A 27,582-nucleotide genomic window follows, 5' to 3' on the forward strand; every position below is an offset into this window, starting at 1 on the left:
AATCATTTTTTAAGTTATTTACCCTAAAGCTCTTATCTCTTTTCCATTTAATTTACTTAGGATTTGATCACACAAACAACTAGTGTTTTGTTTTTTTTTTTTGGAACAAATTCCAACAGATATAACAGATATTATTTGACTTTTATTTAACCTAGGTACAGTTAAAATAATTATACTTAATATTGATGATGTGAAAATGTCTGTATTATTCAGTTCAACACACTTAAACTAAACTTAGTATCTGTATTTAATTATTACTGAATTTTCCAATTCACATGAACTAAAAGTCAATTTGGTCAGTTTTATTTTAGAAATGTTTACTTTTAGATAAGCAATTAAGCCTTTATAATTTAATTTGATAATTTTAGCATAGCAATATCTCATTTCATTAATGTGTATGCAGACTTCTAACCAGACAAAACTAGAGATCTCATAGCTTCTCTTCAAGCTCATTATGAGTTCGGCATTGCAATATAAGTTTCCTGCTTATAAATAGCAGCTGGGTTAATTGGATTTGTTTGCTCAAATCACTAGGCTACTAATTATGAGAAAGGCTTACACGATTTTATTCATCCTTGGACAAAGTCTGAGGACTAGTCAGGATGTCTGAGTTCTAAAATGCCCAATCTTTCCTTTGGCCTTAAGTTTTACCTCATTGAGCTAACTAGACTCAGTCTTCAGGTCATTGTTTGCTGTATTTACATTTTGACTTGTAAGACAAAGATTGTTGCTTTTAGTTCCCCAATGAAATGGTTTGTTACATAAGTCCAACTGTATCCCTTTCATTTGCTTTCCTGTATCAGTGAGAAGACCTCCAAACAAAGAGTTCCATCTTTTAAGACTTTAGGGTTTACTTTATCATGTCTTCAGAGGCTTGCATAAGTTATTTAACAAGGACTCTTTTTCTTGAGTTACAAGTTATACTCAGAGTAACTCTCTTATTGTTATTTTTACTAGCCCCTGATTATTAGTTTTTAGTTTTACTTTATATTGAATGGTTCAGGTAACTCTATTGGTTTCCTTAAGTATGTTTAATTCATATTTCCTGAGGGGCAGATTAATGTGCCCAGTCTTATAATCAGGAAGGGGAAGCGTTCCCCATTGAAACATGTCTATCCCACAACATATTTAAGCAAAAGAAGTTCACATAAAGCCCATTAAAGTATAGTAATTTTATAAACTTATCTCAACTTTATCAACTCATATTTTAGTATTCATTAGGTTTAATCAATGTCTTACTTTGCATGCTAGAAGCCTTTTCTTTTATTTTCTCATGACTTCATCTAACTTTATATAAGTCTCTGGGGTACCCAAATTTGAGCCAACGGACTTACGCCCTTGACAATTTTTAATTTGATTAATTAGTCTGTTGCTCCAATAGCTGATCAAGTATCTCATTGTAAACTTTTTCCAGCCATGTAAATATATACATTTAAACCTGGGGTAAATAAATCTGACTTATTTGAACTTTAATATTGGGGACCAATAGTTGATCCCTTTGACCTTTATAAACTTACATAGTGCAGTATCAAAACATTGTATCTTATTCCATAGATGACCATTTAATTTATCCCACTTCAAATAACCACCTGAAAAATATTTATCCATTTGGGAGAAAGGCTTTGCTGGTATAGTGGTGAGCATAACTGCTTTCTATTAGGGATCAGTCCCTAATTTTTCCCTGTTAAGAAAAAAAATCTTTAGACATTTTCTATGTTCTTTTGCTCAGTTACTTAACTGAATTAACATCAATTCTTCTAATGTTTTACTAGCATCTCTAAAACCTATTGAGAGGAAAGGAAATACACAAATGTAGATTTTGCTTTTGTTTGTTTGTTTGTTTTCTAAGTTTGTTAGTTTAACCATTAGATATATATTTCCGCACCTTTAAACTTGATGGATTTTTATAGGTACCATAAAACAGCTGTTTATAATGAGAGCTCTCATAACTTTACCAATTTAGACGTTTCTCCATTTTAAAGTATCCATCATCTGTCTATCAATGGGATATATATATATATATATACACACTCACATATAAATACACATAAACATTCAATACACCTTAATACACATACATAACATATACATATACATATACATATACATATACATATACATACATATACATATACATATACATATTAGTGATTTCAAAGCAATAAGATGAAGAGGCTTTCCCACAAGAGAGTGGGGAGTGTCATCCTAAATAAATTCAAAAGTTTACTCCACAAAAGAGTAAATTCTTTTGTGGTCTAGACTGATGCAGCAAAGTTTAAGATGGCAAAATGCCTGAGAATTGGTGTAATCCAAGGATTGTTTAGAATCCCAATTTATTTGCTTGGCTGCCCACATGTACATCATACTTGAACCTTTTGGAAGGCAGAATACAAGTTTTCTTTTCAAAAAAGAAACGCATACATGCATACATACACACACAATGTCCAGAGAAAGTTGAAACATTTACATTTCAAGGACACAGGAAGAGAAATCCAAGTTCCCCCTAAAGGGATTTTCTTTCTGTAAGGTCAGATTTCAAAAAAAAAAGAAAAAGAAAAATGTTTTCATCAGGCCTCACCAGTTATTTATAGGGTGATTTTTTTTTAAGTTCCCAATTAAATTTGCAAGTTTGGTGCGTAGATAAACCTATCTAGGTTATTAGTTGGAGGCTGGCAATCAGGTCATTTCTTTCTCTTTTCTTTAAAATATTCCATTCCCCATTCTAAGGTCAGGTTCTCATGTTATAGAAATGACAGGCCAGTCAAGAAATAAGCACCACTCGGAGGGCTGGAGTACTCAGATGTATTACACCAGCGGGCTCAGAGGGGCTTCTACTCTGAAGCTCTGAACATCTCCAAGACGTATGCATGAGGTTTAATAAGATAAAGCAGGAAGCTTTGGGTATTCGGCCAATAGGCATGGGACAGCTTTAGCTGCATCATTATCACAAAAGTGGAGGCAGGGAGACAGCAAACCAACATTCCAAAGCCATATATATACATTTCTTTGAAAATCCATCTGGCTAGCAACAACAAAAACAAAAAATGAACAGCAAACCAACACTAATTAACTTAAATTTATGAATTAGCCCAGAACTCAGATCAGTATTCCGATACTTAGAATTGTGAGTTATCTTGTTAGCTCAGCTTAGCTTTCCTTTCACATTCTTAGACTTGTGAGTTATCTTGCTAGACCAGCCTGGCTTTTCCTTCATATTCCCCCCTCTTGATGCTTTCACAACCCTTGTTGGAGTAAGCATCATCACTTATCTGTTGCAGGGGCTCATAACTGGAAGCTAGCATCTGAAGTTTTATAACCTCTATTCGCTCACTGACAAAGCGGGTCAGGAAGTTTACGACACAGGGCTCAAATAGCAGAACTGCAAATATCAGGAGCAAGAAACCTATGAACGGTGCCAGCCAGGAGGTCATGCCCCAGGAGCTTACCATGGGCTCTTATCTAAAATATGTTTTCCCTTTTCCACTCAGTCTTGTAAGTCTCGAACCATCCGTCTTATAATTCCTGATTGCCATAAAAACAGCACTCTTTGTTTAGGAAAAGGCATAGTCCCCTCTCTTTGTCCGTGAAGTAGGTCCAGACCCCTCCTGTTTTGTAAGATCACCTCGGCCAGAGAGTCAATCTTATTTTGCGGATTTCCCAGGGTTTCTGCTATTTGTTGGAGATGGTGGCTGAATTCACCTGTAAGCTGATAATAGTAATAAGAGGAAGAGGAGATGCCACCGATTCCTGTGCCTAACCCTGTTGCCATTCCGAGACCCACTAGCAAGGGGATCAAATTTATAGCTCGTTTTATTCTCCATGGATGCTGGTGAGTTATGACAGGGATGGGTAGAAATTGATTATTAGGCATTATGTTCATTTGGGGAGTGAGATAAGCCAAAGCACATAACCCTGCCCATCTGGCAGGGAGGCACCGGTAGGCAAAATTGCCACACACAAAATAAGTTCCGTTATTAGAATCATTCTTGTGTGGGTTGGCACCCTAGACCCATATAGTGAGAGGTTTTGATGCATTGATTTATAATTAGATTGCCCTCTAAAGGATTAGTTCCATTGTTGAAATAGCATTCTGGTGACTTGTAGGCGAGTTGTACCCAGTTCGCCCTGGAACTCCTAGTGGTAGTGACAGCATCAATATTAGTCTTGGTTAAAGTCTTAGTGAGGTTTATCAGAGGTAAAGCCAGGTGCTGGATGGGGCCGGGATGCAAGCATAGCCAGCAATCTTTAGCCAGGTCTGGATTGAAATGATAGAGAATCCCATGGACTGCGGCTAACGGACTATTTATTTGTGGATCCGGATTCCGAGGCTCGGCTAAAGATGGAAGCTTTATTGGCTTCCGGGTATGTAATAAATTTTGGTGTCATCTCTGGACTGTTGGCCTGCATGCCTGATCCTGTACCCTTCCTTCATCATTCATCCCACACTGTGTTTGCTTCGGGCCAGCACACTAGCTTGCCAGGTGTGCCATAACATTTGATGCCAGATACATAATAAGCCTTAACTGTGCCAATTCAGTAGGATTTGCCCTGATATGTGCACTCTAAAGAGGAGTCATAGCATCGACTCGGCTGATAAGTATAAGCTGAAAATACAGGTCGGTACATGGACCACATGTCACCCGGTTCCATGCACGTGCATTATACAGCCAAGGAGATTGAGGGTATTAGCGTCAGTAACATCAGCCTTACGATTATCTTAGACATGATGCTTCAGTGATGGCACTAATTATGACAAGGTATAAAATAGCTATCAGGATTCTATGGCCTATGTTACAGTCAGGTGGGATGGCGCTAGCTAGCCCCACCACTAATAGGCAGACTAGTACAGCAAAGAAGGAAAGAGGCAAGGGATCACAAAAGAAATGCATTTAGCACTTTGTTGAGATTTTCTTAAGCTTCAGTCGTGCGTTGAATAGCCAGCTTCTGGCTGTGGCTAGAGCAGGGCTTGTCAATACCTTTTCTGGTCCCTCTTGATCTTGATCTTGAGCAGGTCTCCCGGGACACTGTCAATTGTCCAGGGACCCTCTGTCTGAGGTGAAGTAGCCCTCTTAACCCTGAAGTGGTGGATCCAAGGGATGATTCCTGCAACTTAACAGCTGTAGGGGTAGTTAATACCACTAGATATGGTCCCTTCCATGTTGGTTTGAGAGGTTCTTTTTTCCAATCTTTCACCCATACTTGGTCACCTGGTTTATCGGGATGCACGTGGACCCCTAACGAAATGGGGGTTCTCTCTATTACCCAACCTAAAACTTCTTGTAGTACTTGTCCTAGTCCCAACAGTTGTTAGTGGAGTCCCTAAATTTCCTATTTCTGGAGTGCGATTTCCCATCCTAACTAAAGGTGGCGGTCGCCCATAGAAGATTTCAAAGGGAGAGTACCCAATAATAAATCTTGGGGTGCATCTTATTCGCAATAGAGCCAGGGGTAAATTGTCCACCCAGGGTAGCTGGGGATTTTTTGGCTGATTTTAGCTATCATTTGTTTTAGAGTTCTGTTCATTTGTTCTACCTTCTCTTAGCTTTGAGGCCGATATGCTGTGTGCAGGTTCCAGTGGAAGCTCAGTGCCTTTGCCACTTGCTGTACAATTTCTAGCCAGGAAGAAGAGTCCATTGTCAGGCCCGATGGAAGTAGGCATTTCAAAGCGAGGGATGACATCCCTGGGAAGAGCCTTTGTCACTTCCCTTGTTTTCTCTGTCCTGGTGGGATAGGCTTTTACCCACCCTGTGAAGGTGCAGATGAAAACCAGCAGGTATATATATCCCTTAATGGGCCCAAGTTTAGTAAAGTCCACTTCTAAATCTTCGAAGAGATATAACCTGCATCATTGCATTCCCATTGGACCAGTGAGCCTTGTTTGGATTGTTTTGTGCACAGAGCAAGCAGCATTGGGAGACTGATGTGCACAGAGTAGGGAGACAAGAAATTAGGAAATATCACTTCAAGAGGGCCTCCAAAGCCGTTTTTCCTGTATGTGTGGCTTCGTGCTGTTGTTGGACTATACGATAAGTTAGTCGTTCTGGGATGAAAAGCGTTCCATCTGTTATGATCCACCACCCGTCCTTCCCATTCTTTCTTTGTTCGGCCTGTGCCAAATTGTTTCCATTGTGGCTGTATTCTGGGGCAGTGTTTCGCTCTGGCGCTGCCATAACTTTAATTACTGAGTGTTCCCAAGCAGTTACCTCTCTTGCCTTTTGATCAGCTAGCCTGTTCCCCTGGCTCACAGGGTCATTTCATCTTTGATGTCCCTTACAGTGAATAGCAGCCACTTCCTTTGGATCCCATACTGCACCAGTATCTGTAGAATTTCTTCTTTTTTTTTATTTCCTTTCCCCCAGCAGTCAAATGTCCTCTCTTCTTATAGATGGCTCCATGCACTTGCCAGGTTGCAAATGCATATTTGGAATCAGTGTATATCTTGAGTCATTTTCCTTTCCCTTCCTTTAGTGCCTAGAAATATGCTCAGATCTCTGCTCGCCTGATCAGCCCATCCTGGGGGAAGGGACTCTGCCTTTATTACCTCTCGGGTTGTGGTTACAGCGTGACCTACTCGCTGTTGTCCATCCTGCATGTAACTGCTGCCGTGTGAAAAGTTCCAGGTCTAGGCTTTGCAGGGGCTTGCCGGTTAGATCAGGCCTTACTCCCGTACGCCTCTTTGATGATTTCTTCGCAGTCATGGTCAGGCTGCCCTTCCCCCTAAGGCAAATATGTGGCTGGGATTAAGGTTCACACAGTCTCTAGACGGACTCTTGGAATTTCACATAGAAGCCCCTGGTAGTGGGTCATCCTTGTGTTAGTTATGCAATTGTAACCTTGGCCGTTCATCAGGGCCACCACAGAATGGGGCACTTTTACCATTTAAGTCTGTCCCAGTGTGAGGTTTTTTTTTTGTGTTTTTTTTGTTTTTGCCTTACTGATCAGGAGCGCTGTGGCAGCGAGGGCCCATAAGCAGGGTGGCCATACTGATGCTTCAGGGCCCAGTCTTTTAGATTAATAGGCCACAGGGCACTGCCATAGCCCCATATTCTGAGTTAGAATGCCAAGAGCGGTTTGGCCTCTTTCATGTACAAACAGGTTTAACTCTCGTATTACATCTGGTAACCCGGGGATCCAGAGCTGGCAAAACCCAGCTCTGGACAGGAAAACTCGCAGAATTTATTTCTGTTTCTGGTCAAGGTATGGCAGAAATAACTTGTTTTCGTTCTGATCCTAGGGCTTGGTGTCCCTCTGAGATAATAAATCCCAGGTATTTGACTGTCTTTTTGCAGATCTGGGAATTTTTCCATGAGACCTTGCACTCCAGATGCTTGGAGTAATACTTGGAGGGTTCAGGTTCCTTTCCAACAGGCTTTTTCACTGGGGCGGCTAACAGCAAGTTATCCACATACTGGAGCAGATTACAGTTCAATATCTCCCCAGGGAATTTTACAAGATCTGAGGCTAGTGTCACTCCTAACAAGATGGGCGAGGTTTTAAAGACATGGGTGAGACTTGTCCATGACAGTTGAGTTTTCCTCCAGTATGGGGATCCTCCCATTCAATTGAGAATATGGGTTGGCTCACAGGTGTGAGTCGAAGACAGAAGAAAGTTTCTTTAAGGTCTAGGCATGAAAACCACTTAGCATCTGTCAGATTGAGGCCTAGAAGAGTGTATGGATTTGGCACTGCTTGATGTATTGTAGTGACTACTTCATTCACTTTTCATAAGTCCTGCACTGGCTGATGGTCTGTTCCTTCTCCTTTCTTCACCAAGAGCAATGGTGTGTTCCAAAGACATCTGCACTCAGTTAGGATTCCCTCTTGTCGGAGGCGCTGTATATGCTTCTGGATTCCTAGGGGGGCCTCTCGAGGCATTGAATATTGCTTCTGTCTGACTGGGATGGCTCCAGGTTTGAGGTCAATCACCAGAGGTCCCTGATTATGTGCCAAGCCTGGTGATCTATTTTCAGCCCAGACTAAAGGAAACTTTTCCAGGAGTTTGCTAGGATTTCCCCAGAGTTTTCTACTCTCACACAGATGCCACTGTTCTTCTCGGGGAACTGAGATGGCTAGACTCAGACTCTCACTGTACGGTCAGATGTGCCTGTTCCCTGGGGACGAAGGTATATTGTGCCGCCAATTTAGATAGAAGGTCTCTTCCGAGTTAATGGTATCAGGCATTCAGGCAAATATAAAAATTCATGTGCCACTAGATGGCCCCTGCTTGACAGGATCATTGTTCACAGAAATGGCAGGCAGTTGAAGTCCCCAGTAGCCCCTACAATAGTCTCCATTTTCTTAGTCAGGGTCGCTACAATTTGGGACATCACAGAATACACTGCTCCTTTGTCCACCATAAAAGTCATTGTTTGGCCCCTTGTAAACATCTTGACCTTGGGTTCCGGGGGGCCCAGCGGCAGGGATCCTGGTCTCCGCTGTTCTGACTCGACCCTAGCCAGTCCGATGTGATTACTGGCTGGTGGCTCCAGCTGATAAGTAGGTCTTTTGAGGGGTGCTCTCTTTCCATCCTTTCTCTTTGGGCACTCGTTTTTCCAGTGTCCTGTCTCCTGGCAGTATGCGCAATGGTCTCGGCCCAGGGGCATCCATGTTTGTGGTCCCATCTTCCTGGGTGTTGTAGGATTGTGGCTGAAGCTTGTTTTCCCCAGGGCTGCTGCAATGAGTGCAGCTTCTGCTTCATTCGCTGGTCTTCCTCTCGTTGGGCTTCCCGTTCTCGGTTTACAAAACTTTGTTTGATACTTCCAGCAGCTGTGTAGCGTTTAAACCTGAGAATCCATCCAGTTTTGGGAGTTTCCGGCATAAATCTGGGCATGATTGGGCTACGAAGGCAGCATTGACCATAGGATGTTTTTCTTGGGCCTCAGGATCAAAAGGAGTGTAGACTCGAAATGCTTCATGTATTCTCTCATAGAAGTCAATGGGGTCTCGTCTGGCCTCTGGGTCACCGTGGTCGTTATAGACATGTTAGTTGGCTTCTTGGCTCCTACTCTTAGCCCTTGTAGGATGGCCTCCCAGTACTCACGCAGTGCTTCTCTTCCTTCTTAGGTGTTAAAGTCCAAAACTGGTCTGGTGTCAGGGGCATGTGTCATGGCCCACCCCTCAACATCCATTGTGTTCCCAGGGGCTCGGCCCTGCAGCCATTTTCGTGCTTCAGGGAGAATGCATCTCCTGTCCTCCGTATTGAAAAGAGTCAGGAGCAGCTGGCGGACATCTTCCCAGGTGGGCCGGTGAGAATGGAATGATAGACTCTACGAGGTCAATCATAGCCTGCGGCTTTTCAGAGTAGGAAGGAGTATGATGACGCCAATTGTGGAGATCTATGGTGCTAAAGTGTTGATGGTAGACTACGGGGTGCCTGGGTTGAACAGTCCCGTCTTCCCCAACTTGCTGCAGCCCTTGTGTCTCCCGCAGTGGCACTTGGAGTGTCGGTGGTGCTGGCTTCCCAGCTTGTGCTGAGTGGAGTCTCCTTCCTACTGGCTCAGGCTGGGGGCTGGTCTCTGCCTCTGGGTCCTCAGGTTGGGGAGGTGGTGTCACAGAGGGTGGTAGTGTCTCCAGTGGGACTGGAGGTGTCCATGCCCTGGGGGCATATGGAGGGTGTAGGCACATCTCGTCTTCTGCATCTCCCTGGAAAATAGGCTTATTTTCTGTCTGTCTTTTTGGCCTGGACTGGCTGAGCTGATAATATCTTGCATTGTCCAGGTCCATTTCAGCAGAACCGAATCCATGAGGGTAGAGTCTGGGTGATATTCAGCCAGGAGTCAATGTAAGGGAATTGATCTGGGTGGCCTGGGGTTCCAGTGATTATTTGATACACTGCTCGCACTGTTGCTAAGTCCAGAGTTCCTCCAAAGGCCATCAGACTCCAAAGGCCGGCCATTCAAGCTCAAAGTGCGGAGCCTGCCAAAGGTCATTCAAATTCCACAGTCTCCTGAGATCCCATTTTTGAAATTCTTAATCATGCAGCCTAGAGTGGTGGGTTTTGACTTAGAGCCTCCCATTCTTTCCAGATGTTTAAGGATATAGATCTGTTGCTTTAGATGTTTGGGAAGGTAGCCTTTATATCTTTTCCCATCTTCACTCTTCAAAACACTGGAGTTTCCAAAGAGACTGCTCTCTTGCTGGGTCTATGAGTTGTCTGAAGGCTAATTTGGCCAGGGAGTCTGGGTTCCAGTCACAGCTGATGTCTCTGGAGCTCAAGGCCTCAAGCAATTCCAGGGATTTTCTTCATTAAATCCTCTCTATATCCTGAACTAACTTATCAAGGGCGTGGGACTGATGGTGGATTGTAAACAAATGGACTAGAAAAGGGACCTCCATGGCTGGGTGAGCCCGGTCCTGAAGGGATTCGTCTTCTAAACTTGAGTCCTGGGCTTCTGAGGCTAGGCAAATGGGGCACTACTTGGGTCAGTTCAGTAAGGGAACAATAAGTCTCAGGTGTTCTGTGACAGAATCAGATAGGAGACTTCTCAAAGAAATTGCATCCTAGCCTCTGAGGGCACAGGGGCTTTGACTCATTGGCTGTCTATGTGTTTTTCCCTCCCAGTGTAGCCACCATGTGCTGGTATCTTAGACAAGACAAGGGAGGGATTTTGTTGAATCTGCCTGGCTGCTCCCCAGGCAGGGACAAAGGTGTTCTTAGCTTTTGGGGCTCAATATAAGCCACTGACCCTGATTGGGACCCTGAGGGACCGATACCGCCCTGAGCCATATGAAGTCACCACGGAACCACAGGTTGGGTCTCTCTTGAACTCCATAGCAGAATGCTGTGGAGCTACAATTTGCAGCCTGATTGCATGCTTTACAGGCCGCTCATTCACACACACACACACACACACACACACACACACAGGTTAACCACAGTCCTCCCACCAATACCAATATCCTGTTTCCTGTAGGAGGGGATCAGCCTCCTCTTCTGCCCAACGGGACAGGACTTGATTCCTCCTCGGGGTTCCTACCTTGTCCGGAATGGCCACCTGTTGAGTCTGTCTGTCCCTCCATGGAGTCTGGCTCTGCTTGTTGCCCAGCCAACTGGGGGCCGAGCTGCCATCATGAAGGAGAACCCGGAATACCGTCGGGCGGCTCTACATCGTTCGCTGCAGGCGTTCTGCCCCCAGTTGGCTGGAGCCACCGGTCCAGTGGCTCAAGGGGTCAGCATAGTTGTATCTCCCTGGGGCCTCCAGAAATGTTATGGAAATGACAGGCCAGCCAAGAAACAAGCACCACTCGATAGGGTTGGTGTATTCAGATGTCTTATGCCGGCGGGCTCAGAGGGGATTCTGCTCCAAAGCACTGAGCACCTCCAAGATGTGTGCATGAGGTTTTATAGGGTAAAGTACAAGCCTTGGGGTATTCAGCCAATAGGCATTGAACAGCTTTAGCTGCATTATTATAACAAAAGTGGAGGCAGGGAGACAGCAAACCAACATTCCAAAGCCATATATATATCATTGAAAATCCAGTTGGCTAGCAAAAACAAAAAAATCATGAACAGCAAACCAATATTAATTAACTTAAGTTTAAGAGTTAGTCCAGCAGAACTCAGATCAGTATTCCGATACTTAGATTTGTGAGTTACCTTGTTTGCCTAGCCCAGCTATTCTTTCACATCTTTAGACTTGTGAGTTATCTTGCTAGCCCAGCTCAGCATTTCCTTCATAGTCAGAATAAAATCACTAGTGGGTTTCCCCTCAAGGACAGCTGCATGGCATGTGGTCTTGGTCGCCATCACCCCTGCAAATTTCTCAGTGCTCTGAGAAAGGCGTTGCCAGTCAGGGGAGGGGTGCCATCTTTGGAGTCAAAAGGCTCCTAAGACTTTTACTTTTATCCTGACAAATTTAATGAAAGTTACCAAATTGAGGAAACATTAGGCCAGCCTATTTCCTAACCTCTCAGTCCAGATCCCAGTATCTTTCAAACAGATCCCACCTGGGATGTCTCAACTGGGTGGGTATTTCCCTGGTGTCTTTCAACCAGCCCTACCTAGGATGTATCCTCTAGGTGGGTATTCCCCTGGTGACTTTCAACCAGGCCCCACCCAGCGGGTCTTTGCTGGGTGGTCATTTCCCCCAGTATCTTTTAGCTGGAGGGTCTGGTTCCTGGAAACATTGCCAAGTAAAACTCAGGATGGTCAACCAATATGGGATATATGAGAACCGGGAGAGATTCACCCAAATCCGTATGGACTCCCTGACTAGATTGATGGGCAAAATGGGCCTCTGCTGGTACCAAGACTGTGTTCCCTTGTACAGTTCAGGTGAAGTAACACAGTCTGCTCTGGGTGCCTTGGTCATTGTTGCCAAAACTGTTGACTGAAATAAATGCACAACCTAAATGTTGAGAGTTACGTTTTATTCGGTGGACATTTTTGAGGCATCCAGCCACTTTGAGCCTCTAAGATTGCCCTGAGGTACTGCTCCAAAGAGATAGGGAAGGAGCTAAGAAACACAGGAGTTTTACAACAAAGACCAGGTAGGTGGCACAATAAAAGATTACTTGTTATCTAAAGAAAGCCAGGCATCTCAAGTTAAAGAATTCAGTGCTCTCCTATGTAGGAGAGGAAGCAAACATTTGGGCTCATTGAATTTATTCCTTTGACAAATATCTAGCTATCTGGGAACATTATCCTGTCCATTCTTATTCTGAGTCCCCTCAGAGTGCAGCATTGTGAGTGGCTGCATAGGCTGGGCTGCAGGCTTGTCTTCACTGGGGAATGGTGGCAGTGACTGATGACTTGATGACTTGATGACTTCACAATTCTTTGTTTACTGATATGGTTTGCAGTGTTTTTCAGATACAAGTCTGAGTAGTTTATAAGCAAATTCCTTTCATTCAATTTGAGCCTGCAACTTCTGTGAATCAATATTAGTTAAGGGCTCTGTTCATTCTGCTTCCTCCATCCACTCTTTTATTTTACAGAAACTAATCACTATAGTAATTAACATAGATCTGAAAACCCAGTCTCAGGTTCAAGTGAATCATTCATGCATCTTAGCAAATCTCAATGGCTCTTAAGTAGCTTTGGGAAATTCCTTAGCTAAAGCTCTAAGTTCTGTTTGCCTCCTGGGAGTGGATGTCAGATGGCTTTTCTCCTCCAGTAACAGAGTCCTCTTTAAAGGCAGCTAATTTACAGCTGATTATATTTCTTCCTTTACTGAGGAAGGAGAAGAAGCAGAGGCAGTTTTGATGGAAGAAAGAGAGGCATAACTTCTGGGTTAGGCAGTTCAGATAGAAGACGCAGGTTCTTTAAGAAATTCCAATATAGTTTCTAGCAATCTCTTTTTTGGTTTCCTGCAAAGGAGGTATTTTATCACTTCTTCCTCTAGAAACTTCTAAACACCAATCAGAATAAGTATCTCATTCAGGCTGTTTGAGCTTATAACTGTCTTTTTCTAGTTGCATATGCAAAAACAAACAAGCAGACAAACCAAGCATTAGTTTTGGAAATTCAATAGAGCCCTGGCTGGCCATTTCATGTTGAGGTATCATTTACGTTTTCCCCCACTGGCTGAAGAAGTTTTGTTACTCTTATGTACAGAAAACTTGGTAGGCTACGCTTAGCCCAGTTTCGTGGTCAGTTCTTTGGCCTTTGCCTTTTCCAGCTTGGCAATGCAAGCCACTGATTTTGGACCCAGGAAATTGCCTCCCCAGTGACAGCGGGTATCATCATATCTGTCATTGTAATTGGTCCTGATGACTTCCACCAGCTTGACCAGGGCTCCTTTGTCTTCTGAGTTCACCTGCGTGAAGGCAACAGTTGTGCAGGTCTTCCTGTGGACCAGGAGCCCCAGCCTGGCCTTCCCCTTGACGATGCAGTAGGGAACACACATCTTCCAACACTGGGCAAGCAGGAAGACAACCAGCTGGAAGACAGCATCGTCAGTTTGAGTGTATTTCAACCAAAAGTAGTAACTTAAAAGCTAATGTGGCAGCAATTGCTCAGGGTTAAAAAGCTCATGTTCTTGCACTTCAAGGTTAATTCAGTGAGAAATTCACATCATTGCAACAGATATCCTTTATTATAGCTTCCTGAGTGAGGCAAATATTTGCAGGTATCATTTCCATACATATATTGTACATGAACCTGCCTGGGGTGTTAGTTGGGAGCTGGTAATCTGTCCTTTTTCTTGTTCCAAAAGCTTTATTTTCCACTCTAGGGTCAGTTTGTTGAAATAAAATAACTGTTAATGATCATGTAGTTGAGCAGTGTTGTGAGCTTAATTCCCCTGGGGCTTTTCTCCAGAGTCATTCCACCTCCATTATTCATTGTTTCTTAGGTTCTTTTCCTGGTAGTATAAGACTACCACCTGTGTTCTGATGGGGAATGGCCAGTTCCTATTTGTGTCCCCAGGAGAGCAAACTTTAATTAAAATAGTGTGTTTACCTACTGGGACAACTGCATGTTATTGAGATAGGAGGGAAGGAGGCAGGGCTCAACCATTAAAAGAATTACAAAGCAATTGAGAACGGGACATAAACTGGTTAGAACGAACTCAGCTGCAGATGCAGGAATATTTGACTTCCAGTAGTCCTTGGGCTGGATTATAGGCTCATTATTGTCTTACATTAGCGTGCTAAAGTACATAGCCACAGGCACCAAGAGAGTTCCATGGCTGGTTATAAAATGTCAAAAAGTGGGTTGTGGCCCAGTTCCTGGGAATCCCTGTCCCTTCCCCCAAACAGTTGTAAGAGTCCTCCCACTTATTAACATATGTAATAACTAATCCCATAAAAACAATACCCCACACACTCACTTTCTGGGTCTGCTCCCATTTTCTGAGACAACCACATGCCCTAGGTATGCTCTCCTTTCTGAATCCCACACTGCCAGAATGTATCTCCCTGAATAAATCAACTTTCCCTTTACTATGGCTTGCTCTTAGTATCATTCCTGGGTAAACACAAGGACCCTCGCTTGATGGGGCACATCTCAAGGACTCACCCAAGACCTGGGTCAAGACCATCTTCTCATGCCCCATTTTCCTGCAACAGTGTGAGGCATTGTTTCTATCACTCCTGTAAGTTTCTCAGTGTGCCTGAGAGAGCTGGTGCCAATCAAGAGGAGCGTACCTTCCTTGAGTTGTAAATCTCCCGTATGATTTCAGTTTTAGTTTTACAATCTCTGTTAAAGTAACAAATTCATGGGAAAATGACAGGCTGTCCTTCCTCTAATTATCCAGTCTAACCCTATTCAGTGTTCTTTTAACAGAACAAACTCTCCCCAGGCTTTCAACTGGGGATAAAACCACTCAGTGTCCAAACTAAGAAAAATCTCCCCAGTGTCTTTCACTGAGTATAGTTCATTGGATCAAAATTCTTCCCAGTGTCTCTTTCACTGAGGATAACCTAGGTATCTCTTCTTGAAACTAAATTTCAAGGATAACCTACTCTTTTAGAGAGGAGTTTAACACCTCTGAATTAAACAGGATCATCAAACAATAACAGAAGACCCTAGAACCAAGAGAAATCCCCTCAAATCCTCCTGAACTCACCAATGAGCCCAAGAATCCTCTGATGGTACCAAGGATGTGGATCCTCATAGATTTCAGGTGGAGGAGAGAAGTCTGCTGTGGGTGACTGCTGATCACCAAAATTGTTCACTGCATCACACACACAATGCAAAAGTTGAGAATTATGTTTTGTTTGGCAGATACTCTGCAAACTTCACCTGGGAGGCAGCCTCTCAGATAGCTGAAGAAAGGACTGCTCTGAAGTGGTAAGGGATGAGCCAGTTTATATAGCTCTTTTGCAACAAAAGCAGGTAGTCAGAACATCAAAAGATTGCTGTTAGTTAAAGAAAATACAACTCAACTTAATAAATTTAGTATTTTTCTTTCTATGGGAAGATACAAGAAACTGGGTTTGTTGGAATCATTCCTTTAATATGCATCTTTATTCTCTAGGTCCAGCACCATTCTTTTTCCCTTCCTGAGTCCCCTCAGGTGCACTCTAGGGGTCTGCTGCAATAGCTGAAGTCTTCATGGCCAGGAAATTCTTTGTTTTTCTGATACAGCAGGCAGCATTCTTAGTCGACACACTCATGTTTGTTTCTCCAGCTATCATGGTAGCGACTATATTTAAGGCAATACTGAGTTTTGGTCCCTTTGCTAGAGGATAAGCTGGTTTTATCAAAATAAATAACTGTAAGCATAATTACTTTTTGCCTCCGGAAGAAACACCAATGGCATTGTAGGGGTTATTTTGAGTACCAATCACTAAGGTGCTGACTGGTAAGTCCATTGAGAATGGTTGGTTATACCGATCATTGTTAATTACTTGAGGAAAAAGAATATTTAAATCAAATTCAGAGGCAAATTGGAGATTTAATAAATGGTTAAATTGCAATTTCCCTGCAAGGAAATGAGGCTAATAACATTTAGACTTTCATCATAAGTGTAACGAAGATTTTGCTATCCTTTTAATGTCTTACTTTTTAAATTTTGGTTTTTATGTTATATCACTTATATATGGAATCCAAAAAAAAAAGTAATGACACAAATGAACGTATCTACAAAATAGAAGTAGACCCACAGGCACAGAAATTACACCCATAGTCATGAAAGGGTAGAGGGATAAATTACGAGTTTGGTATTAGCAAAATATATGTTACTGTATATAAAATGGATGAAAAACAAAGTCCTACTGTATAGCAATGGGGACTGTATTTAGTATTCTGTAAAGACCTACAATAAAAATAACGTGAAAAAATATATTTTCTATCTATTTATCTATCTATCTAACATCAATCTATCTATCTATCTATCTAATGTCTATCTATCTATCTTTCTCTGTGGCCCACTGGGAACTAGTGAAATATTGTAAATTAACCATATTTCAAAATATTTAAAGCAAAAAAAAAAAAAACAAAACATAAAACTCTCTGTATCATCTTTCTTACTAGTCTGTTATTATCCAGGAAATTATTCTCTATTTTTGTTTCTTCTTACATCTGAAATTAGACTATTGCAATCATTGATCTCATAGAGAACTGTGTATCTTGCCAAATGCTTCAAACTTGTCATCATTGTATCAAAGACTCAGTCATATATTTGGTGATGAAGAAATAATATAACAAGCAGAAGTACATGTAAAGTAGGTAGTCATATTAGTAATGTCATAAGTAAGTATGTAAGCCAAGGACTTCCATAAGGTGCAACCCATTATATCCCAAAGGAGTCTTACATAGTCTGTTCTGCACAAATCTTTATCTTTAAGGTAAATGATATATTGGCATTGTTCATAAGGCTCTCAACCCAATTTCCTAAGGTTACTAGGCTGGTTAGCCTAAGTATGCTTTAATTTCTCCCAACATAAAGGGACATTTAAACTTAAACCATTATAGACTTGTGTTAGCCACACAAATCCAGATCATTATTGTTGGAGGTTTCGTTCCAATAAATGAGAGGTATAGCATTTGACTGAACTTTAACTCATTTTTCTGATTGAGCTGAGTGACCCCCACAAGAAAATTCACATTTATGGTGAGGTCAGAGCAAGCATTTTTAATTGGCCAGGTGAGGGTCATCTAGTAATATCAATAGATGCCTTAGAGAACTATGATTTCTTTCCTCTAGAATAAGTTTCCTAATGGCCACCCAAGTATAGCATTGGAGTAGGGAAATTCACCAAGGCAACCCAGAAAAACTGGGCATATATAATTGACCATAAACCCAAGAATTGGATCAAATTTAACTCTGCATGATTGTGAAATAAATACATTTGTTTCATAAGCAAAGATGTGAGCATGTATCAAAGTAATTGGTATTCAGGCCTGGTCTGGCATCATATGTCAGCTGCCTACTTCAGATGTGGACTTCTTCTCATCATGGTCTGGTAGTGTCAGTGGAAATATTGATCCAAGTTTCAACTCCCTTCAGTTTCACTGTGCAAGAGCCAATTAAGAGTACCTGAAAAGAGTCCTTCCATTCCAGGTTGGAGAGAGTCCCTTAAATAATGTATTTTCCAGAATGCATCATCTACTTGTTGCTGGTCATGGAGCATTTGATAAAAAAGTATAACCTACCAAAGTGCTGTAAGTCATAATTTGCTTGAGAGAATGGGTTTCTTTATATCATTCAAAATATTATATTAGTTATATATTTTTTAGTTTAAAATATGACTTTGACACTACAAAGTGAAAAGGGAGTCTTTCAAAACATTATTCCCTAGAGATAATATTATGAAGAGCATCCATTAAAACATTGAACAGATATAGGGTCATGCTATGCACGTTATCCTGTAATTTGCTTCTGTCCAATTTTGATTTTTACACATACACACACAGACAAACACACACACATATATATACATAGTCATACATATTGTCTCCCCAAATTTACCATAGATTTAATTAGCTTTATTAATTTATATATATATCACTGCATTGATTTTAAGCTTTGCTATATGAAATAATCTCAAACTTTCAGAAAAGTTGTAAGACTAATGGAAAAATAAAGATGCAAACCCTGAAATAGTTTCAAATTTTAAAACATGTTAATGCTTTTGCAATAATGTTTTCTTTGTATGAATATACATATTATGAATTTTCCTTGGAGACATATTAAATAGATAGTGTAAATCATACTTCCTTGCCTCTCATTATTTAAGTATGCATTTTTCAGTACTAAAGGTCACAGATCAGTAAATTTGGGACAGTTAACATTTCTCTACTACTGTCTAACTTATAGTCTAACATCTCTACCTGCCATTCAGATGAGAAGACTTAGATAATGTTTACCTCCAGAAATAACTCTTTTCTGGGACAAATCACCAATTTAAATTATCCTGGGTAGTTGGGAGAGGAAAGTTTCTCTTGAACCCACAAGGTCCCCATAGCCTTCAGCTAAAAACAACCTCCTTGCAAAATTGGTACATCTTGGGAGGCCCATTCTGAAACCCTACACATGATGAACATTTAATTATCAAATGCCTGCTTTTCTTCTCATCATCCTGTGGATAGCCCCTCTGTGTCTATGGAAGTCCCCGGCCGTTAAAACATTTGTTTACACTCAATGGCTGGGTATATCGTTCATATGATTTACATTACTCCATCCATCAAGTGAAACAAGGAAATGTAGTGGAGGAGGTGAATTTCACCTTTGCAATATTAGACACCCCTCAAACTTGGGTTTGTGTGATGTTTGCTCAAGATTAGATTCAGTTATAAATTTTTAGCATGCATATGACCAGAAGTGATATCATACCATTTGCAGTCCAAGGCACTTGACCAGTCTCTTGGTTAAAGGGTGCCCGCTGGACAGTCCACACTAAAGTATTTTTCTTTTGCCATTAATAGAATACTTGTGGACAGATACTTTGTGTCCATTTTCACCCATGATTAGGCACTCCTTGCTGATTTGTGCATGTCCTTTGGAAAAAACCACTGTTATGAAGTGCAAGTTCAACTACTCACCACTCCAAAGCTAGTACTCTAGAGGCAAGTCTTGGTACAAAGGAGAGTAGCTTTCATGAGAAGGCTGGATTTCTGGAGAGAAGGCAGACACACATCCAAAAGCCAACTTCAAAGATTATGCTCAGCCATGCCAGTTTTTAAAGGGAAAAGAGGGGAAGTCACCTCAGTTAATTGTTGAGGCAGAAGGTTAAGTTCTGCCTCATTTTCCGTTGTGGGTAGGCTGGCGGACTGGTCATAATCTTTCTTAAGTTGTTATCTTTTCCATGTTGTCTGCCTGAAGGATTGCTAAGAAGACTGCTGGGAGCAGAGAACTAGTCATTCTTTAACTATTTAATTATTTATTCCAATTTCTCTTATTTTAGGAAAATAATCAACTCTTTAGGAAATGCAGTGTGCATCCATTAAAGCATACATCAGGAATTAGATTACATGTTACATCGTGATCTCATTTCTATAATATCTGAGGGGATCAGAAATGAAAAAACAGAAAAGGGGCAAAGGAGCTGCTTAAATTAGCAGCTTTGTGCATTTTTTTATTTCCTTATTTTTTTTTACACAAAAGATATAATGATGTTTACAGTTTTTCACTTTGTAGTATGTCCTGGAAATAATCCCAAATGAGTTCAGAGACATTGTCCCCTTTTAGTTTTATCACTGCACACATTTCATGGCCTGTACAAATAATGTTGTGTTGAATAACTCTAAGCAGTTTTGGAGGTGAATCATTTTAGAGTAAATTTCCAGAGATTGGGTTACTATGTCAAAGGTATATCCATATGTAGTTGTGTTAATTATTGACAAATTCCACTGCATTTCACATTTCCATCAGCAGTGTTTGAGAACGACACCCCACAGCCTTGCCAGTTGAATATGTTCTCCAGTATATGAAATTCTACCAGTCTAAAGAGAAATCACATCACAGTGCATTTTTTAAGTGAAGTTCTTTTATTTTGAGTGAAATTCCTTGTAATTTAAGAGTAACATTAAGTGGCATGTCTGTACAATGTGCCTGTGATGTGTTCAATTCTCAGCTGTTTCCAAATGTCAATTCAGTTAGCACAGTGCCATTTTTTAAATGCTCATCTTTGCACCCAGTGATTTAATATTTGTTCATGTACTTAGGAAGCATTTTGGATCTTTAATTCTGTTACACTGGGAAAATTTTACTTTATTTTATTTTATTTTTGGCTACCCCTTCAGTGACTACCAACTGTAAAATTATATAGGCTTTAAATTCTTTTTGACAAGCAGTGTAAATAATTCTGCCCATTCCCCTACACTTTCTCAGAGCCTTCCTTTTTCAATTATTTCATTTATTCCTATGTGTCTACATTCATGTCTTCTTGGAATGGTCTTCAGTGAGGTTTTCCTATTTTTTTTTTTTCTCAGCTTTGGTAAGAATTTACACAAGATAAAGTTGTTTTAACTAATGTCATACATTTTCTCTTTTTTCTTGTTTTAATGTGATACTTAACAAATATCTTACTTTTTAGCCGTTTTTATGACTACAGTGGCATTAAGAACACACACAATATTGTGTAAATATCACTTATATGCAAATATATATATATTTATATATATCATCCTAAAAAGAAAATATGTACCCTATGTACCCACTAAACAAACACTCCAAATTAGCCTCTGCTCAAACCAGTGGTAAGCCCTATTCTACATTTTTACCTCTATGATTTTGCCTATTGTAGGTACTTCATAGATGTGGAATCATACAATATTTTTCTTTTTTGTACCTGGCCCATTACATTTGGCAAAATGTTTCCAAAGTTTATCCATATTATACATTATGTCCAATTTTTCCTTCCTCTTATTCATTTTATCTATTCAAGACATGGGTTGTTTCCACCTTTCGGATATTATGAGTCATACTGTTATGCACATTGCATTATTTGCTGGTTTGCAGTTAATACTGTGGGGGATAATTCTAGAAGGCAGATTGTAATGGTATTTCAATGGATAACTCCTTACAGGACTATAAGGCATTTTTCCTTAACATATGGAAAATGTTAGATTCCCACTTGTATTACACAAGTTTCCAGTTTTTTCATATCCTCTACAGAATTGTTCTGTTTCTTTCTCTCTTTCTTCCTCTCTTCCTTCCTCTCTCTTTCTCTCTTTCTCTTTCTCTCTCTGTCATTCTCTCTCTCTCTCCCTTTCTTTCTCTTCTTTCTTTCTTTCTTCTTTCTTTCTTTCTTTCTTTCTTTCTTTCTTTCTTTCTTTCTTTCTTTCTTTCTTTCTTTCTTTCTTTCTTCTTTCTTCTTTCTTTCTTTTTTCATCAATGGTCATCCTGATGTGTTCTATAGTAGTAGCTCATCATAATTTTGACATGAATTTCCCCAATCACTAATGATTCTTTATGCAGATGGGGAGCAGAATATTTCACCCAAAAGTTTATAACACTGGCACATGGATTATTTGAAGCTGAAGGCCGTCAAGACACAGCAGACTCCAGAAAATCTTTTATCTCTCCCATAACTGACTCCAAGTATTTGGATCATGGGCTTGCCCTAGAAGTACAGAGGATGCCTGGTCCAGAAAGAATTATTATCAAACTTTTTTTCTTATCTGGAATTCTTATCATCCTGGCAGTGCAAATATCTGATTAGCAAACATCCACTTTTCTCATTTTCCTGTGAATTTGCCTCCTCCCACTTCAAACCGCAGACCCGTATCTCCTTCATTAGCTCAGGATGGCACTAAGAACATTCACAATGTTGTGCAACCATAAGCCTCAATCGCATGACTAGTTTTGAGTCTCCTTATTTTTATGGGTCTCACATAAGTTTGTAATTAAATTTGTTTTCCTCCTCTAATCTGTCTTATGCCCAATTAATTGTTAGACCACCTAAAGAATCTAGAAGGGAAGAAGGGATTTTTTTCTTCCCTCCCAAACTGACATTCATCGGTTTTATACCATCTTTCTCTCTTATGTGTTTGAAGATTCACATTTCTTTGTCAGCTCTGCTTTGCCTAAATCCCACACATTTGATGTGTATTAGCATTGTGATTCAGTTAGTAATATTTTCTATATTTCCTTGTGATTTCTGGCTGGTGGGCTATTCAAAATAATGTTCTTAATTTCCAATGTTTAGTTCAAAATTACTTTGTTATTGACTACAAATATGATTGTATTATAGTCAGAAGTATACTCCAAGATTTCAGTCTGTTGATATTTACTGAATTTTCAAAATCTTGAAATGAACACATGGGATTTGGTTTTGGATTTATTGTTTACAAATTCCAATTCTGCTAAGACAGTTGATAATGGTGTTTGTAAATTATATATCTTTCATTTTTCATCGTCTACATTTTGTTGGGATGGCAGTACTAAAACCTCCTTCTATGGGCACTTATATATTTCTTGTATTTAATTGGTCATTTATTACTTTGCCTATTTTGAAGCTTTGTATTAAGTATACCAGAATTTACAGTTCTTATGTCAATCTGAGTCATCTTGTACCTTGAGCATACTTTTTCTTCTGAGCTTATTCATCTGAAGTTAACATAACTACTCATCCTTTCTTTATTTTTTCCTAATGAGGTGAAAGCTATCCAAAATAAAGTCACCATTTTACTATGTACACTTCTTCGTCTCTTTCTAATGGTTTCAAACATGTTTGTCACCCCAAATGCAACTTGATACCCATAAGCTGTCACTCCCTATCTCTCCTTTTCCACAGGCTCTGACAACACTCATTTACTTTTGTCTCAATGAATTCACCTATCTAGATATTTTATATACATTGAATCATTCAATATGTGAACTGTTTCTGGCTTCCTTCACTTAGCACAATGTTTTTGAGATTTATACACGTTGTAGCATGTATTAGAACTTCTTTCCTTAATGACTGAAGAATACTGCATTCTGTGCTTCTGTCACATGTTCCACACTTACTCATCAGTCAGTTCACATTTGGGTTCTTTCATTCTTTTTCTTGTGAGTATTTCTTCTATGAACATCTGCACACAAGTATCTGTCTGCAAACCTGTGTTCAGATTGAAGAGCGTATATTGCTTATATAAATGGTATAAAGTTGGCCCCAGTATGTTGTTCCCTATGTTGAATTCTTCATAACATGGGGAGCCAGTTAGTACAAAAGGCTACTGGTATCAAATTCAAATGATTATATTCTGTTGTTTTAAATACAGCCAATTAGGAATTTTTTTTAAAGCAATGAACAGTCAATTTAATATGCATACCTCATGACAGAATGCACTCAAACCCTGCTAGCCTCAGGCTGACTTAAGACAATCCTTAGGGCAATGAAAAGTGGTAAACTGCTCCTGGCCTTGGGAGCTCTGTGACTTAGGCTCTCCATGTGGTTCTGCCAACATCACTAGGACACGTAAGCTCCCTCTTACTCTCCTTGTCCTGGGAGTCTCCTCTCTGTGTGGTGGCCCACACCATTGTCTCTCCAATGTCTCAGGCTATGACAAATTGACTTCTGGTCAACGTGTCACCTGAATGGGCTGCCATCAACTTGTGGTCTTATAAGCCACAATCCCTGAACTGGATACAAGAAGGTGAATGACTTTTTCTGATTAATAGGGAGTCTGCCTTGTGAATGTACAATCAATTACCAAATTGATTGTTGAAGCTGCAAGCAGTTTGACCTCAATATTTGGAACAGCTTGACATCAATTTAATGGGACATTGCTCTTTGCTGTACTCTAGTCTTATCATCATCGTCTCTCCAGTGCCTAGTAGCCTGGAAAAGCTTTGGTGCCAGTAACTAGGTGAACCCATTCCAGGGGAATTGACGTTTGGCTTCTGAGATCCCATGCTGTAGAAGGATGTTGACTGAGAAAAAGGAAGCACAACCTAAACATTGAGAAATATATTTAATTTGAGGAACATATTGAAGACTTAATCTTTGGTGTTAGCCTCTCAGATAGCCCTCAGATGGACTGTCCCCCTAGGCTTAAGTCCTCATTATGTCCCCTTAATAAAATATATTCTCAACTTTTAGGTTGTGCTTTTTTTCTTCTTCTTCCAGTTAATAGTTTTGGCAACCAGCAAATGGACCCAGTGCGGACTTTTTTCCTTTTCCTGAACTATACTATGATCTGTAGTTTAGTGACAGCAGATGCTCTTTTCCACTTTCTCATTGGTCCAGGAAATTTGAGTGAGTCTCTCCTGGTTTCCAGAGTGTCTGTTACTAGCTGGTGATTCTAAGTTTTGTGTGATGGTGTTAAACTCCTCCCTGGAAGAGTAGGATATTCTTCAAACATAGTTTCCTGAAGAGATGCCTGTGTTATCCTTAGTTGAAAGGCACTGGGGAGATTTTGTTCATTTTAGACCCTGAGTGGTTTATCCTTAATTGAAGTACAGGGAAGGGTTTGCTCATTTGAGAGATATTGGATAATAAGTTAGACTACTGGTATGACATTTTCCCTTGAATGGGCAACTTTAATAGAGTTTGTCAGAATACAAGTGAAGATATTTCATGAGAGCTTTCAGCTTTAAAGAGGGGACATCTCCTCCAGGTGGGCAATATCCTCCTCAGACAACTGAGAAACATGCAGGAGTGGTAGAGGCAAGTCCCCCTACTGCACAGCCATCCCTGTAGGGAAACCTATTTTCATTTAAAAAAGTCTCTGCCTGGGGCATACATAATAACTGTCTATCTGTGATTGGATCACTCAAATTGGTCTTAGGATACAGAAAGGAGAAACATAGACATGCAAGAGAGATGAAATGATGCTAAGGGTAAAGCTTAGAGAAGATAAGTTGAAACACAGCACATTAACATGCCCAACCTCAAGGATCACTAGCGATTTTATATCCACAAACCAACCTTAGAATGGGGACAAAGTCTTTCAAAACAAAAGGAAGATGAATTGTTCCCAGTGGATGCAACCTATTTTCAAGGTTCTTGTCCTATTCCAGGAAGAATTCAGAGAGAAGACATAGTGGTTAAAAAAGTAAAGGGAGAATTTGTTAAAGGATGGATAGTAAGCTTTCAAGAGGAGAGCAGGCAGGCTCAGGTGAGCAGCTGCCCTGTGTTTCTTTGGCAAGTTAGTTACGTACGGTGTAAGAATGAATGGATGTAATATTCATTGGGGAGGAAAAGGTTTGGGATCATATTCCCTGATTATCATCTCAAATCCATCTTCTCAAACGGAGGAGGGACTTTTGTTCTTATTTAGTCTGGATCAGAAGTGTCATGACATAAGTGCATGATGGGTACTTCTAAACTGCATGGCTAATTCTATTGAAATGAGGGCATAATGAACAAAAGATACAGTCAGACCCTAGAAATTCCTGCCTTTTCTCACCTGTCTTTGTTGTCCTCCTGGCCACTCATCACCCCAACAGTGTGACAACTTATGAGCCCAAAGGTTCCTTCCTTTTTTCTCTGCCCAGGGAACCCTGGTGCTAACATGAGGTATGGTTTCCTGCATTTGGCTTGTGCCCCTCCTTTCTGCCCAATTCCTGACATTTGATCTCTGTCCGCTATTCTCTGCTCATATCTAGCTATCTGCCTGCTCTAATAGAATGATAGGCTTGCCAGCCTCCAACTAATACTTCAGCCAGGTTTATGTACATACAAAAATTTCATTTACAAGGAACTATTTAACTGGAAATTAAAGAAAATATCTCCCTGATGAATGACTAATGGCTTTTTAAATTATTTATGAAGTTAAATTAGATAAAGCTGATTTGATAAAATATACTTCCAGAAATCTGACCTAAAAGAAACAAAAACTCTTCTAGGGGAAATTTGCATTACTCCTCCAGTGTCTTTGAGATGTAAATGTTATACCTGGGCTTCTTTGAGGTTATGTGTGTATGTTTGTGTGTGTGTTTGTGTGTGTGTGCGCGCGTGTGTGTGTGTGTGTGTGTGTGTGTGTTGAGATCTTGGTCTCTGCCATCTGGTAGGTACATATGTGGTGTACATTTGACAGACAATCAAATGGGCTGAGATTCTGAGCAGTCTTTTGTGAGACTTTACCAATTCTCAGAGGCGTTTTGCCATCTAAAGCTTCCTTCAAACAGTCTGTACAATGAAGGCATTTATTTCCTAATCTTTGGGAGTAAACCTTCTGGATCATTTTTAGATTATGTCCTTCACATACCTTGTGGGGATGCCACTTGTGTCTTATTAGTTTAAGTCACAATTAAGATATGTCTCATTAATGACCAGGTGATAGATCATTTAAATTGGAAGTTTTCTAAATTGGTACATTTTAAGAATGCTCTCATTAAAAACAGCCATTTTATTGGTGCCAGTGTGGTGGGGAAACTAATTAGAATGTGGAAACATTCTCCGTCTCTCCCCCCTCCCTCCCTCTCCCTCTCTCTCTTATATATGCAGAATACCTTAAGAACTCCTTTAGACTAAAACAAAACTGAAACTGAAAGCTAAACAAACATCAGAAAAAGACTGGAATCTGCTATAAAGGAAATTCTGCAACTGGAAACAGGGAACCACAGCAGGATGGTATAAGGGGCATGCTCATGATATAATTGGTCCCCATAACCTTCAGGTATGTGACCCCCAAGCTGTAGATTTGTTAAGTTTTAGAGGCCTTCCCACAGGGGTGAGAGCTCTAAGACCCGTTTCAGGGTCACCATCTCAGTTTCTGGCATTGGGAAGAGGAGGAGGCCCCAAGACATCTGGTTTTAAAGGCAATGGGGTCCTGGCTCTGGGAGCTCCATGGGACTGGGGGAAACAGAGACTCTATTCATTTGGAAAGTGTACATAGAAATTCACATGCACTTGGGCCAAGTGCAGAGTCATTGATTCCATAGGAACCAGGGTCATATTTGCCTGTTGGATTTGGAGGGTCTCCTGGGGATCTAGGCGGTGGCTGCAACTCACTCAGTGGACTTAATGCTTGTGGTGGATATTCCAGGAGTGTTAATCTACATGAGCTTTCCTGGAGACTGAAATCTTAACTGGGTCATTAGCACCAAGACCTAGACCCTCCCAATAGCCTAAGGGGAAGGCTCAGATCAAATTACATAATAAGTGGGAATACTGCCACCTCCATCAGCAGACTTCCTAAGCCACAAAGGCCTCTAGACACAGCCCTACCCAAAAGAGGTACAAGACCAAGATTCACACAGCAGTGGGCAGGTATTGGCTCCTTCTGCCCGGAAACCTAAATGAGCCTCTATTCCAGCCTCATCC

The 27,582-nt window shown here is 40.7% G+C and overlaps 1 non-coding gene across 1 annotated transcript; it reads right to left on the reverse strand.

Annotated features, from left to right (window-relative positions):
• Nucleotides 1–13,951: 13,951 nt before the first annotated feature.
• Nucleotides 13,952–14,023, reverse strand: LOC116660836. The gene has a single exon (XR_004316488.1). It is a non-coding gene; the product is annotated as a small nucleolar RNA SNORD36 (small nucleolar RNA).
• Nucleotides 14,024–27,582: the final 13,559 nt, after the last annotated feature.

The sequence above is a fragment of the Camelus ferus genome, chromosome 31 (genome assembly GCF_009834535.1).
Source record: "Camelus ferus isolate YT-003-E chromosome 31, BCGSAC_Cfer_1.0, whole genome shotgun sequence".
Classification (NCBI taxonomy): domain Eukaryota; kingdom Metazoa; phylum Chordata; class Mammalia; order Artiodactyla; family Camelidae; genus Camelus; species Camelus ferus.